The 13,206-nt window shown below is 38.1% G+C and overlaps 1 protein-coding gene across 4 annotated transcripts in view; it reads right to left on the reverse strand.

Moving 5' to 3' along the window:
- Positions 1–13,206, reverse strand: part of SLAIN2 (SLAIN motif family member 2) — an 88,827-nt gene that overhangs the window by 64,713 nt on the left and 10,908 nt on the right. The window contains exon 2 of one of the 4 annotated variants that reach the window (XM_078367255.1): positions 6,351–6,412. The exons of the other annotated variants lie outside the window; for them this stretch is intronic. The gene's annotated coding sequence lies outside the window, so the exon portion shown is untranslated. The remainder of the gene's footprint in view (positions 1–6,350; positions 6,413–13,206) is intronic. 4 annotated transcript variants of the gene reach the window in all.

The following is a 13,206-nucleotide window of genomic DNA, read 5'->3' on the forward strand; positions in this document are numbered from 1 at the left end:
GTTTTGGCACATTGGCCAACCTGGTCTTGAACTCCTGACCTCAAGTGATCCACCTGCCTCAGCCTCCCAAAGTGGAATTAAAAGCATGAGACACTGTGCCCAGCCCATAGCACAGTTTAAACTGGTGCATTTTACGATATACAAATCACATCTCAATAAGACTGTTAAAATCTGATAGAAATAAACTGGCCTTTTGAGATCCCATTTTTTTTCCTTAGAACAATCATTACAAAGGACCTAAACACCATTAAATACAATTTAAATACACTGTTAAATACTGAGAGTTGTTATAAATGTAATTTGGCCCATATGTCACACATACCTGTATAATATGGTGATTAAAGACAACTAAGAATATAACTATTTTTAAGTGTATACAAATACAGAAGTATACAAATATAAAAAATAATCTCCCTTTTTCTATCAAAATTACACCCCAAAATTATTTACAATTTGGCGTATGTCTCTCTAGAAGTATACAAATATAAAAAATAATCTCCCTTTTTCTATCAAAATTACACCCCAAAATTATTTACAATTTGGCGTATGTCTCTCTAGACTTTCCTTCACATTATTAATGTATGTCTACACATGGTAGACATACATTAATAATTAAATAATAGTGAGAGGAAAGGAGACAGTAGTTACTTTGCTGAATATTTGGTAACCATAGTAATCATTTTTCATATTGTAGCTAGCTGAAAGTAGGCTACTGAAGGCAAGGACAAAAATGATTTAAATTTAAGATAAAAATAAATGTTATGCTAAAAGTATTACTGAAATAAATTTCTTTAGATGCAAATTTTTTATAGGCTGAGGGAAATAATCAGACTTCTACTACCTCAAAACCATCCCCCTCTACCTATTCACTGAGTAAGCTACATTCAATGCAGAACAGTCTTCACGACATCCAAAGCATAATCCCCAACACAGACACTACATATGTACAAATATTTGGATCTGAATTAACAGTGAATAGAAAACCATGTCTATGTTTTAAAAAGCAATATGAAAAGAGATAAAGGGAGCACACCAAAGTAAATTAGATCAAAGTGGCCACTTTGAGACTAATCTTGTTTCCATTTTTATACATCTATCATTAAAAAAACCTTCATTAATAAAAGTTTATCTTATCTTTGGGCTGGGCAAGGTGGCTCATGCCTGTAATCCCAGCTCTTTGGGAGGACAAGACAGGTCGATCACCTGAGGTCAGGAGTTCAAGACCAGCCTTGACAACATGGTGAAACCCCGTCTCTACTAAAAATACAAAAATTGTCTGGGCGTGGTGGTAGGTGCCTGTAATCCCAGCTACTTGGGAGGCTGAGTGAGGAGAATGGCTTGAACTTGGGAGGCGGAGGTACTGAGCTGAGATCGCACTATTGTACTGCAGCCTGGACGACAAGAATAAAACTCTGTCTCAAAAAATAAAAACAAAAAAATACAAGTATCTTTGGTTTTACTCCCAAGCAAATATAATTTAGTAATTCTAAACCATTAGGATACATTGCTTATAATGCTTTAATAAGCTTTCTTAGTCAATGTGGTAATAGCAATTACTATAATTTATACTGTATCAAATGCTCATTAAATGTTGGGCATTGTTTCAGTATTTTAAATATAGTAGCTCTCTTAATCTTCATTACAAAATTATAAAATAGGTATTATTATAATCTCCATTTTAAAGATGAGGTCACTGAGACAAGTGAGATAAGTAACTTGTCCAAAGTGGCATAGCTATTAAATGGCAAAACCAAAATTCTCTGGGCGTGGTGAAGTAGTACTCTTAAATATTATACTTTACTGCCTAATAGCATTGCTTAAGAGAATATAAAAGATTCCTAAATTAAAGAATTTAATAGGGCCAGGCATGGTGACTCACATCTGTAATCCCAATACTGTAAAAGGCTGAGGTAGGAGGATCACTAGAGGCCAGGAGTTCAAGACCAACTTGGGCAACATAATGAGACACTGTCTGTACAAAAGTTTTTAAAAAATTATCAGTGAACCATGGTGGCAAGAGCCTGTAGTCCCAGCTACTTGGGAGGCTGAGGTGGGAGGACTGCTTGAGCCCATGAGTTCAAGGCTGCAGTGAGCTATGACCATGCCACTGCACTCCAGCCTGGGCAACAGAGAGAAACACTGTCTCTCGAAACAGAAACAAACAAACAAGAGACTTCAATATAGCAATCATTCTAATAGCCACAATGTTCCCTGCTCTTTTCTCTTAAGCCTCACCAACTATAAAATATAAAGCTTTAATCAATCCCACCTACTATTATAACCAAAAATCACAATTAAATTGAAGAAAAACATTCAATTCAAATATATAATGTCTTTTTGAATTTCTAGATTGATCATAGTGCTATTTTACTATTATATTTGACCCATCAGGTGAGTAAAAGACATATAATACTATATTTATATAAATATATATAACATGTTCTTCTGGTTTTTAGAGAAATATCAAAAATATTATCAATAATACTAATAATTATTAGCAAGGCAAACTCAATAAAGTTTTAGAATAGAGCTATTTCCAAGCACTGAAGCAATGTTAGTTGTAGGGAAGGATATACATGTATATAAACAGTTATGTATGATGGAACACAAAACAGCATGGTTCAAAAAACAGTGCAAAGCAAGCAGAGTAAAGTGAAGAAAGGCTTTTAAAGAAGTGAATTTCAAACTTTTAGAAATAGCAATTAAGCTTCCATTTTCATTTCATGACTCACTTTATTCCCATTCCAGTATGACATGGGTTGTTTTAATTTTAAGAGAATCAAAACAATTTTGATATTCCTTGCCGTGTCACTAAACTTGAGGTTGAGAATTAAGTCTTTAAAGAACAAACCTTCTAGTGCTGAGCCATAAGCACCTGGGAATGCTGGGAAACACTAGCTACAGTGAGACCAACCTAGACTGCATCAATCAGAAATTGAGTTGCTTCTTTTTGAGAGAAGACATCTGAAAGACCTGGAGTCTCAAATTATTCCAGACTCTGCAATTTGTGGCAATAGCTGCAAGACAGTCTTATGTATATTAATACAGATCTTTTCAGCTACAATTGCATATATAGATAGCAATTACTAACACAAGAAGTTTTTAGTTCACAGAAAACATACATGGGTATATGTATGGATATGTACATATATAATATATACAATCATTACATACATATGTAATCCACGCAATTTCTTTTAGAATGCTTTGCTTTTTAATGGCTAAAACAGGACCTTATCCATAGAAACCACACGTTAGTTCTGGCCAGGCATGGTGGCTCACGCCTGTCATCCAAGCACTTTGGAGGCCAAGGTGGGCGGATCACCTCAGGTCAGGAGTTCAAAACCAGCCTGACCAACATGGTGAAACCTTGTCTTCAAAAAAAAAAAGGGGGGAAAAAAAAGAGAAACCACATTAGTTCCTCGCTAAAACGTCATACTTTTAGCAAATGATATATTCTTCAAATCCAAGATAGTACTAATGCATACTGCTATAATATAGCAACTTAATTTTTTTGTCAACTTAATAATTTAGGTTTTAAAAATTAACACTTTTTCATACTGTTGATAAAGCATCTACAAATAAATTATCTTGGAAAAGATACAGGAACATAAAGTTTGAATCCACAAAACATGAAAAATGAAGGTTTATTAATACAGTAAAAATTTAAAAATTGTCACCTCAGAGAATTTTCTATCTGCAGTATTCCTATAGATTCTAAAATTAGTTTGAGTCATAATAAAATTAAAATATTTTACCTACTTTGTGATATTATGAACCAGATGAGAAAAATTTAAATATATGTAATTAGATATAATCTACATTTATATATTTATAAATATATAAAATATATGTATATTAAATGTGTTTAACCTCAACAACTTAAAGTGCTAAACAATGTTAAACAATATTTTTATGTTACATGCCAGAGTAAGAGGTAAGACAGACAGTGAATTAGTAGAATTCACAGTCCTAGAGAAAACCTAATCTAATCCTCCATTGTTAGAATTTGTAATTCTGTGTATATACACAATTTGCATATAATTTTATAACTGTTTTCACATGGGATTCTAAGCTTCTCAAGAACAGGAATAAGAATATTTCACATCATCCCTTATGCCTCCTTATTTGCAAAGAAAACTTCCTGGCACACAATAAAAAAGGAACTCAAGGAAATAAGTATAAAGAATTCAAAATTCAAAAAAGCATGGCATTTTTTCCCTGAAATACTGTAACAATGAAAATCTTACATTTTTTTCTTGGTCCTAACCATTTGGTTATCAGTTGTAAGATCGGCTAAATTAAATTTTTCCTATTTTAATTCATAATCATTTCATCATTTGTTCCTTTCAAAATATCCACAACAGGCCGGGCACAGTGGCTCATGCCTATAATGCCAGCACTTTGGGAGGCCAAGGAAGGCAAATCACCTGAGGTCAGGAATTTGAGACCAGCCTGGCCAAGATGGCAAAGCCCCGTCTCTACCAAAAAGACAAAAGTTAGCCAGGCATGGTGGTGGGCAACTGTAATCCCAGCTACTTAGGAGGCTGAGGCAAGAAATTGCTTGAACCAGGGTGGCAAAAATTGCAGTTAGCCGAGATTGTGCCAGAGTACTCCAGCCTGGGCAACAGAGTGAGATTCAGCCTTAAGAAACAAAAAACGCATAACCATTAACCAGGATCTCTCTCCAAAGTGAAAATAATCAAAGTATCCCAATTTCTGTAAGAGGCTAAATTTAACCTACTCTCTAATCCCTTAACTTTTTCCCTTTCCCATCAGTTTTTCTATATCACTTGTTTAATTACAAAAGCTAGAAGTTGATTTGAGGGTCTGAAAATGCATATATAGTATAAAAAATGAGCTCTTCTATTTCTTCACTTTATATAGCCCACAATGTTTTTGTTATTCTATCAACTGTTGCCTCTCAAGATACAACTCAATACTTCTTCCTACTATTTAATTCTATGTTTATCAGGTAACTTTTTTCTTTTTTCTTTTTTGAGACAGAGTTTCACTCTTGTTACCCAGGCTGGAGTGCAATGGCGCGATCTCAGCTCACCGCAACCTCCGCCTCCTGGGTTCAGGCAATTCTCCTTCCTCAACCTCCTGAGTAGCTGGGATTACAGGCACACGCCACCGTGCCCAGCTAATTTTTTGTATTTTTAGTAGAGACGGGGTTTCACCATGTTGACCAGGATGGTCTCGAACTCTTGACCTCGTGATTCACCCGCCTCGGCCTCCCAAAGGGCTGGGATTACAGGCTTGAGCCACCACGCCCGGCCAACTTTTTTCTTATTGGAAAGTTTTTGGTGCTGTTTTGCCATAATCAACTATTGGGTTTTGGACATACATAATTTTCTAATACTACTAGTTCTAATCTTTCTCCTCAGTGCCAATCACAGAGCTCTAAACTGCTTCCTATGGACATCCCCCAAAAAACCCTCAAAACAGTAACCTCTTTTGCAGTCAATAAATGAAACTGTCTGAGCTAATACTGACTGTATCTCTTTATATTCAATTGACATAGCATATTGATTCACTAATGCTTCTTAAATCCATCCCTTCCTTTTCATTTCCACTGACCTTGCTCTAGTCTAGGCCCCATCTTATCAAATACGGACTGTTAGAATAATCTTAACTGTTTTCTCCATACCTAGCAGACTTTCATACTTCCAATCTATCAACACTCTACCACTAACATTCTAAAACACAGATCTATGTAACACTGTTTCACAGCTTAAAAACTTTCTAATCAGACATACTCCACAGCTTAGTTTTCAAAATCCTGTGTTCAGATTCAAAGCTATGTCCTTTGAGCTTGACTCCAGTAAAAAAAAAAAAACCTGTGTTCAGCGAAACTGACCAAATAAATGTTTGTTTCATACAGCATGGAGAGTTTCATCTATGGATTCTTTGTTCACAGTTCTTTTCACTATAAGGGAAAAAAAAGAATTTCCTTTTTTAATTTAACCCAGCCTTACTTTAAGGAGAGTTCAAGACTGACCATGAAGTCTTTTTTGAAGACTTTAATGAATCTTTCCAACCATCAAAGTTCTTATGCCTATTTCCTCTCATTACAGACAGTGTTCACCCCCACCCCACCCCTGACTCAATAAATATTTAATTACTTCTCGGGTAACCATTCATTTCAGTTTCCCCAAGGCAGTTCTAATTTAAATCTACTGTTCTGGCACCTCATCTGGTTAGCACTCCATTGACCCTCAAGTAGTACCCAATCACTTCAGTTATTCCTAATTTTCAGAACAGCACTATATTAGTCAGTTTTCATGCTGCTGATCAAGACATTCCTGGGAATGGGAAATTTACAAAAGAGGCTTAATTGGACTTACAGTTCCACATGGCTGGGGAAGCCTCACAATCATGGCAGAAGACAAGGAGGAGCAAGTCACATCTTACATGGATGGCAGCAGGCAAAGAGAGAATGAGGGAGACACAAAAGTGAAAACCCCTGATAAAACCATCAGCTCTTGTGACGAAACCCTTGATAAAACCATCAGATCTTGTGAGACTTATTTACTACAATGAGAACAGCATAGGGGAAACTGCCCCCATGATTCAATTATCTCCCACAACATATGGGGATTATGGGAGTATAATTCAAGAAGAGATTTGGGTAGGGACATAGTCAAACCATATCAAGCACTATTTTTGACACAGAAAATGTAAATGGAGCAAAGTAATCAGAAGATGAAACTTACTACTGCAATGTAGTACTTGATGTTTCTGGTCACGTTAACACCATACCATAAGCATCCTTTAAGGCAAGCATTCTTTTTTTTCCTCAAAGACAGGGTTTCACTATGTTGGTCAGGCTGGTCTTGAACTCCCAACCTCAGGTAATCCGCCCACCTTGGCCTCCAAAGTGCTTGGATTACAGGTATGAGCCACTACACCCGGCCAAGGCAATCATCCTTAACTTGTGGCAATTTTGCCACTAAAGGACACCTGGCAATGTCTGGAGTCACTCCTGGTTGGCCAGGGATGCTGCTAGACATCCTACAATGCACAGAACAGCACCCACAACAAAGAGTTATCTGACCCAAACGTCAAGGTTACAAAATTCTGCTTTGAGAATATCCTTATAATAGTATTAATAAGATCAAAATGACAGTTTTTAACACAGTGAATGTTTTTTAAGAGAAACTAAATCTTGAAACCAAAATGATATCTATTATGTCCTTCTTAGGTAAATGACCTAATCTTTAGTCATTTAGCTTGATGTGATGGTTTTCATGCAACATATGTTAAGTGGTTGGTAGGAAATGGATATAGTATCACAGTGGCCTCAATACTCTGGTTTGAATTCAATGCTTTGGTTTGAATACTTCAGGGCACAAGAGGTGGACATCAACCTCAGAGGCTGTTTTCTAGCCAATAAAGGTAGCTATGACTTGTGTTCTCACCTACATACTATTGCCACACTAACCTCTCCAAAATGCTTTTGTTAAGAGCATTCCAATATTCAAAAACTCTCTTCCTAGCTTTCACAGGTCATTCACAGTATGATCTCCAACTCAATGACTCAACTTTATTTCTCACTTGTTTCCTAACAAATGTCCCTTTAGTTAAGTATCTTCATAGGTCTTTTCTCTACCCTAGTCAAATGTATCACTTGCTCTTTTCCCTATGCTTGATTTTCACACACAGCAAAAAATACCTTTCCATCTGTACCCAAATCCAAAGTCCCAGCTCTCACATTCAAGCCCACATAAACATTTCTTTTAGAAAATATTATTAGTTTCAGAGAGAACAGAATTGAGTCCATTCTGTCTCCTAGCCAAACTTTGAACACCTTGAAAGCTTATGCTCCACTCAGTAATTTAAACAAATATTTATACAGCAGTTATCACTGGACAGACATGATGTTCAACAGAAATTTCAAGATGAATTAAGATAAAACTAGATTATTATACCTCACATAAATGTTGTTAGTCTCTCACTCACAGGCTGCGCTACTACGAAGACTTATGGTGCCTGCTCATCAAGTTCCAAACCTCCAGATTCAGGTTTCTAGGATTCATCAGTTTTTTTGGGTTTTGCTTTTTAATCTACTCCAGATCCATCCTAAGTATAACCAATGGCAAATAAGAATTTCACTGTACAAGATTCATCATCTCCCACTCAGAGAAGAAATGAGTAGGCCCACTCAAAAGATATAAGCATTCACAGCCTAAAATTACTAAAGTACTCTTTTTGTATCTACTAAATAGGTATTAGCAAAACCACACAAGTTAGTCTGATTATCACTATAAAAAATAGCACTGATTAGTTATTAAATGCATACTAAAAGCCTAACTTGGTAGCATCTATTAAATCCCATTCCTCAAACTACTGGAGTCGAGAGTCACAGACTTAGCTTGGCCCACTCCTGTTTCTCATTCACACTTTTCAAATAAAATAAGCCTCAACAGCCACACATAATTGGTATTTTCTTACTCTTTCTCAGAGAGAGGAACAGTAGCTCCTCTCTGGAGTAGTGGAGGGATTTGTGGGGGAGCAGTTTCAGTTCTAGTACACCGCAGAAGTGGGACAATGTTTGATTCATCCTCATTAATTCTAAATCTGATTTTTAACTAAATACAACTTCCTTGGTCTTATCTTTCCAAATATTTTCAAAAATTTCAGAAGGAGGACTCAAGATGGTGCTGTGAGAACAACCCAGGATTGGAGCTCTTCTCGTTGAATCTGCAAACGGTGAGTCAGTGCTGCATTTCCAGACTGATCTTTGTTGCCCACAGAATGGGGAAACTCCCAAGTATAAAAAAGACACGGGACGCCAGGCAGTAGGTCTGCCTGGCGAAGCCGGCAGCCGGGGCGGCGGCGGCCGGCCCTACCCAGCAATCCCCACAGGGCGCTCTTGTCCGGGTGCCCTGTTGAACCGGCAACCTGAGACTTGAGAGGGCTGGACTTGAGACTGAATGAGACTTGGACAGTAGCCCAGCCCAGGGGATTGCAGGAATTGGGATACCCAGTGGGACGAACAAAACCGCGATTTCAAACTATCCCGAATAGACGGTCCGAGACGCTCTGTGGGGGAGGGGCGTCCACCACTACCGAGGCAACCCGCCCCAACTGAGATACACGCCCACTGCTGACGCAGCCAAGCTGGAAAATACTCTTCAGGACATCATCCAGGAAAATTTCCCCCACCTAGCAAGACAAGCCAACACTCAATTGCAGGAAATACAGAGAACACCACAAAGATTTTCCGCAAGAAGAGCAACCCCAAGGCACATAATCGTCAGATTCAACAGGGTTGAAATAAAGGAGAGAATACTAAGGGCAGCCAGAGAGAAAGGTCGGGTCACCCACAAAGGGAAGCCCATCAGACTCACAGCAGATCTCTCGGCAGAAACACTACAAGCCAGAAGAGAGTGGGGGCCAATATTCAACATTCTTAAAGAAAAGAACTTTCAACCCAGAATTTCATATCCAGCCAAACTGAGCTTCAGAAGTGAAGGAAGAATAAAATCCTTTGCGAACAAGCAAGTACTCAGAGATTTTGTCACCACCAGGCCTGCTTTACAAGAGCTCCTAAAAGAGGCACTACACATAGAAAGGATCAACCAGTACCAGCCATTCCAAAATCACACTGAATGCTAAAGAGCTTCAACATAATGAAGAATCTACAACAACTAACAGGCAAAACAGCCACTTAGCATCAAAATGGCAGTATCAAATTCACACATAACAATATTAACCCTAAATGTAAATGGACTAAATGCACCAATCAAAAGACACAGACTGGCAAATTGGATAAAAAGCCAAAACCCATCAGTGTGCTGTATACAGGAAACCCATCTCACATGCAAGGATACAAAGGCTCAAAATAAAGGGATGGAGGAAGATTTACCAAGCTAATGGAAAGCAAAAAAAAGCAGGAGTTGCAATTCTCATCTCTGATAAAATAGACCTTAAAGTAACAAAGATCAAAAGAGACAAAGAAGGCCATTACATAATGGTAAAAGGATCGATACAACAAGAAGAGCTAACGATCCTAAACATATATGGACCCAACACAGGAGCACCCAGATACATAAGGCAAGTTCTTAATGACTTACAAAAGGACTTAGACTCCCACACAATAATAGTGGGAGACTTTAACACTCCACTGTCAATACTAGACAGATCAACCAGACAGAAAATCAACAAGGATACCCAGGGCTTGAACTCAGACCTGGAGCAAGCAAACCTGGTGGACATTTACAGAACTCTCCACCCCAAATCCACAGAATACACATTCTTCTCAGCACCACATCACACCTACTCTAAAATTGACCACATAATTGGAAGTAAAGCACTGCTCAACAAATGCAAAACAACTGAAATCATAACAAACAGCCTCTCAGACCATAGTGCAATCAAGTTAGAACTCAGAATTCAGAAACCGACCCAGAACCGCACAGCTTCATGGAAACTGAACAACTGGCTCTTGAATGTTGACTGGGTAAACAACGAAATGAAGGCAGAAATAAAGAAGTTCTTCGAAACCAATGAGAACGAAGACACAACGTGCCAGAACCTCTGGGACACATTTAAAGCAGTCTCTAGAGGAAAGTATATAGCAATAAGTGCCCATATGAGGAGAATGGAGAGATCCAAAATTGACACCCTATCGTCAAAATTGAAAGAGCTAGAGGAGCAAGATCAAAAAAACTCAAAACCCAGCAGAAGACAAGAAATTACTAAGATCAGAGCTGAGCTGAAGGAGATTGAGACACGAAAAACCCTTCAAAAAATCAATAAATCCAAGAGCTGGTTTTTTGAAAAGATCAACAAAATAGACAGACCACTAGCCAGATTGATTAAAAATAAAAGAGAGAACAACCAAATAGATGCAATAAAAAATGATAAAGGGGAAATCACCACAGATTCCACAGAAATTCAAACCATCATCAGAGAATATTACAAACAACTATATGCGCATAAACTAGTAAACCTGGAAGAAATGGATAAATTCCTGGACTCCTGTGTCCTCCCAAGCCTAAACCAGGAGGAAGCTGAAACTATGAATAGACCAATAACAAGGTCTGAAGTTGAGGCAGCAATTAAGAGCCTACCACACAAAAAAAGCCCAGGTCCAGACGGGTTCACAGCCGAATTCTACCAGACACACAAGGAGGAGCTGGTACCATTCCTTCTAAAACTATTTCAAACAATCCAAAAAGAGGGAATCCTTCCCAAATCATTTTATGAGACCAACATCATCCTGATACCAAAACCCGGCAGAGACCCAACGAGAAAAGAAAACTTCAGGCCAATATCCATGATGAACATAGATGCAAAAATCTTCGATAAAATATTGGCAAGCCGATTGCAACAGCAAATCAAAAAACTTATTCATCATGATCAAGTAGGATTCATCCCGGGGATGGAAGGCTGGTTCAACATACGCAAGTCTATCAACGTAATTCACCACATAAACAGAACCAAAAACAAAAACCACATGATTATCTCAATTGATGCAGAGAAGGCATTTGACAAAATTCAACAGCCCTTTATGCTAAAAACCCTCAATAAACTCGGTATTGATGGAACGTATCTCGAAGTAATAAAAGCTATTTATGACAAACCAACAGCCAATATCATACTGAATGGGCAAAAACTGGAAGCATTCCCTTTGAAATCTGGCACTAGACATGGATGCCCTCTCTCACCACTCCTATTCAATATAGTACTGGAAGTTCTAGCCAGAGCAATCAGGCAAGAAAAAGAAATAAAGGGTATTCAAATAGGAAAGGTGGAAGCCAAATTGTCTCTATTTGCAGACAACATGATAGTATACCTAGAAGACCCCATTGCCTCAGCCCAAAAACTCCTGAAACTGATAAACAACTTCAGCAAAGTCTCAGGATATAAAATCAATGTGCAAAAATCACAAGCATTCGTCTACACCAATAACAGACTTAAAGAAAGCCAAATCAAGAGCGAACTGCCATTCGCAATTGCTACAAAAAGAATAAAATACCTTGGAATACAACTCACAAGGAACGTAAGGGACCTCTTCAAGGAGAACTACAAACCACTGCTCAACGAAATCAGAGAGGACATAAACACATGGAGAAACATTCCATGTTCATGGTTAGGAAGAATTAATATCGTGAAAATGGCTATACTGCCCAAAGTAATTTACAGAATCAACGCTATCCCCATCAAGCTACCATTGACTTTCTTCACAGAACTGGAAAAAACCACCATGAACTTCATATGGAACCAAAAGAGAGCCCGCATAGCCAAGTCAATTCTAAGCAAAAAGAACACAGCGGGGGGCATCACACTACCGGATTTCAAACTATACTACAAGGCTACAGTAATCAAAACAGCATGGTACTGGTACCAAAACAGAGATATAGACCAATGGAACAAAACAGAGGCACCGGAGGCAACACAACATACATACAACTATACAATCTTTGATAAACCTGACAAAAACAAGCAATGGGGCAAGGATTCCATGTTTAACAAATGGTGTTGGGAAAACTGGCTAGCCATGTGCAGAAAGCAGAAACTGGACCCCTTCCTGACACCTTACACTAAAATTAACTCCAGATGGATTAAAGACTTAAACATAAGACCTGGCACCATAAAAACCCTAGAAGGAAATCTAGGCAAAACTATCCAGGACATAGGAGTAGGCAAGGACTTCATGAACAAAACACCAAAAGCATTGGCAACAAAAGCCAAAATAGACAAATGGGACCTAATGAAACTCCACAGCTTCTGCACGGCAAAAGAAACAGTCACTAGAGTGGATCGGCAACCAACAGAATGGGAAAAAATTTTCGCAGTCTACCCATCTGACAAAGGGCTGATATCCAGAATTTACAAAGAACTCAAACAGATTTACAGGAAAAAAACAAACAAGCCCATTCAAAAGTGGGCAAAGGATATGAACAGATACTTTACGAAAGAAGACATATATGAGGCCAACAGTCATATGAAAAAATGCTCATCGTCACTGGTCATCAGAGAGATGCAAATCCAAACCACATTGAGATACCATCTCACGCCAGTTAGAATGGCGATCATTAAAAAATCTGGAGACAACAGATGCTGGAGAGGATGTGGAGAAAAAGGAACACTTTTACACTGTTGGTGGGAGTGTAAATTAGTTCAACCATTGTGGAAGACAGTGTGGCGATTCCTCAAGGCCTTAGAAATAGAAATTCCATTTGACCCCGCAAT

Source organism: Callithrix jacchus, chromosome 3 (assembly GCF_049354715.1).
Source record: "Callithrix jacchus isolate 240 chromosome 3, calJac240_pri, whole genome shotgun sequence".
NCBI lineage: Eukaryota > Metazoa > Chordata > Mammalia > Primates > Cebidae > Callithrix > Callithrix jacchus.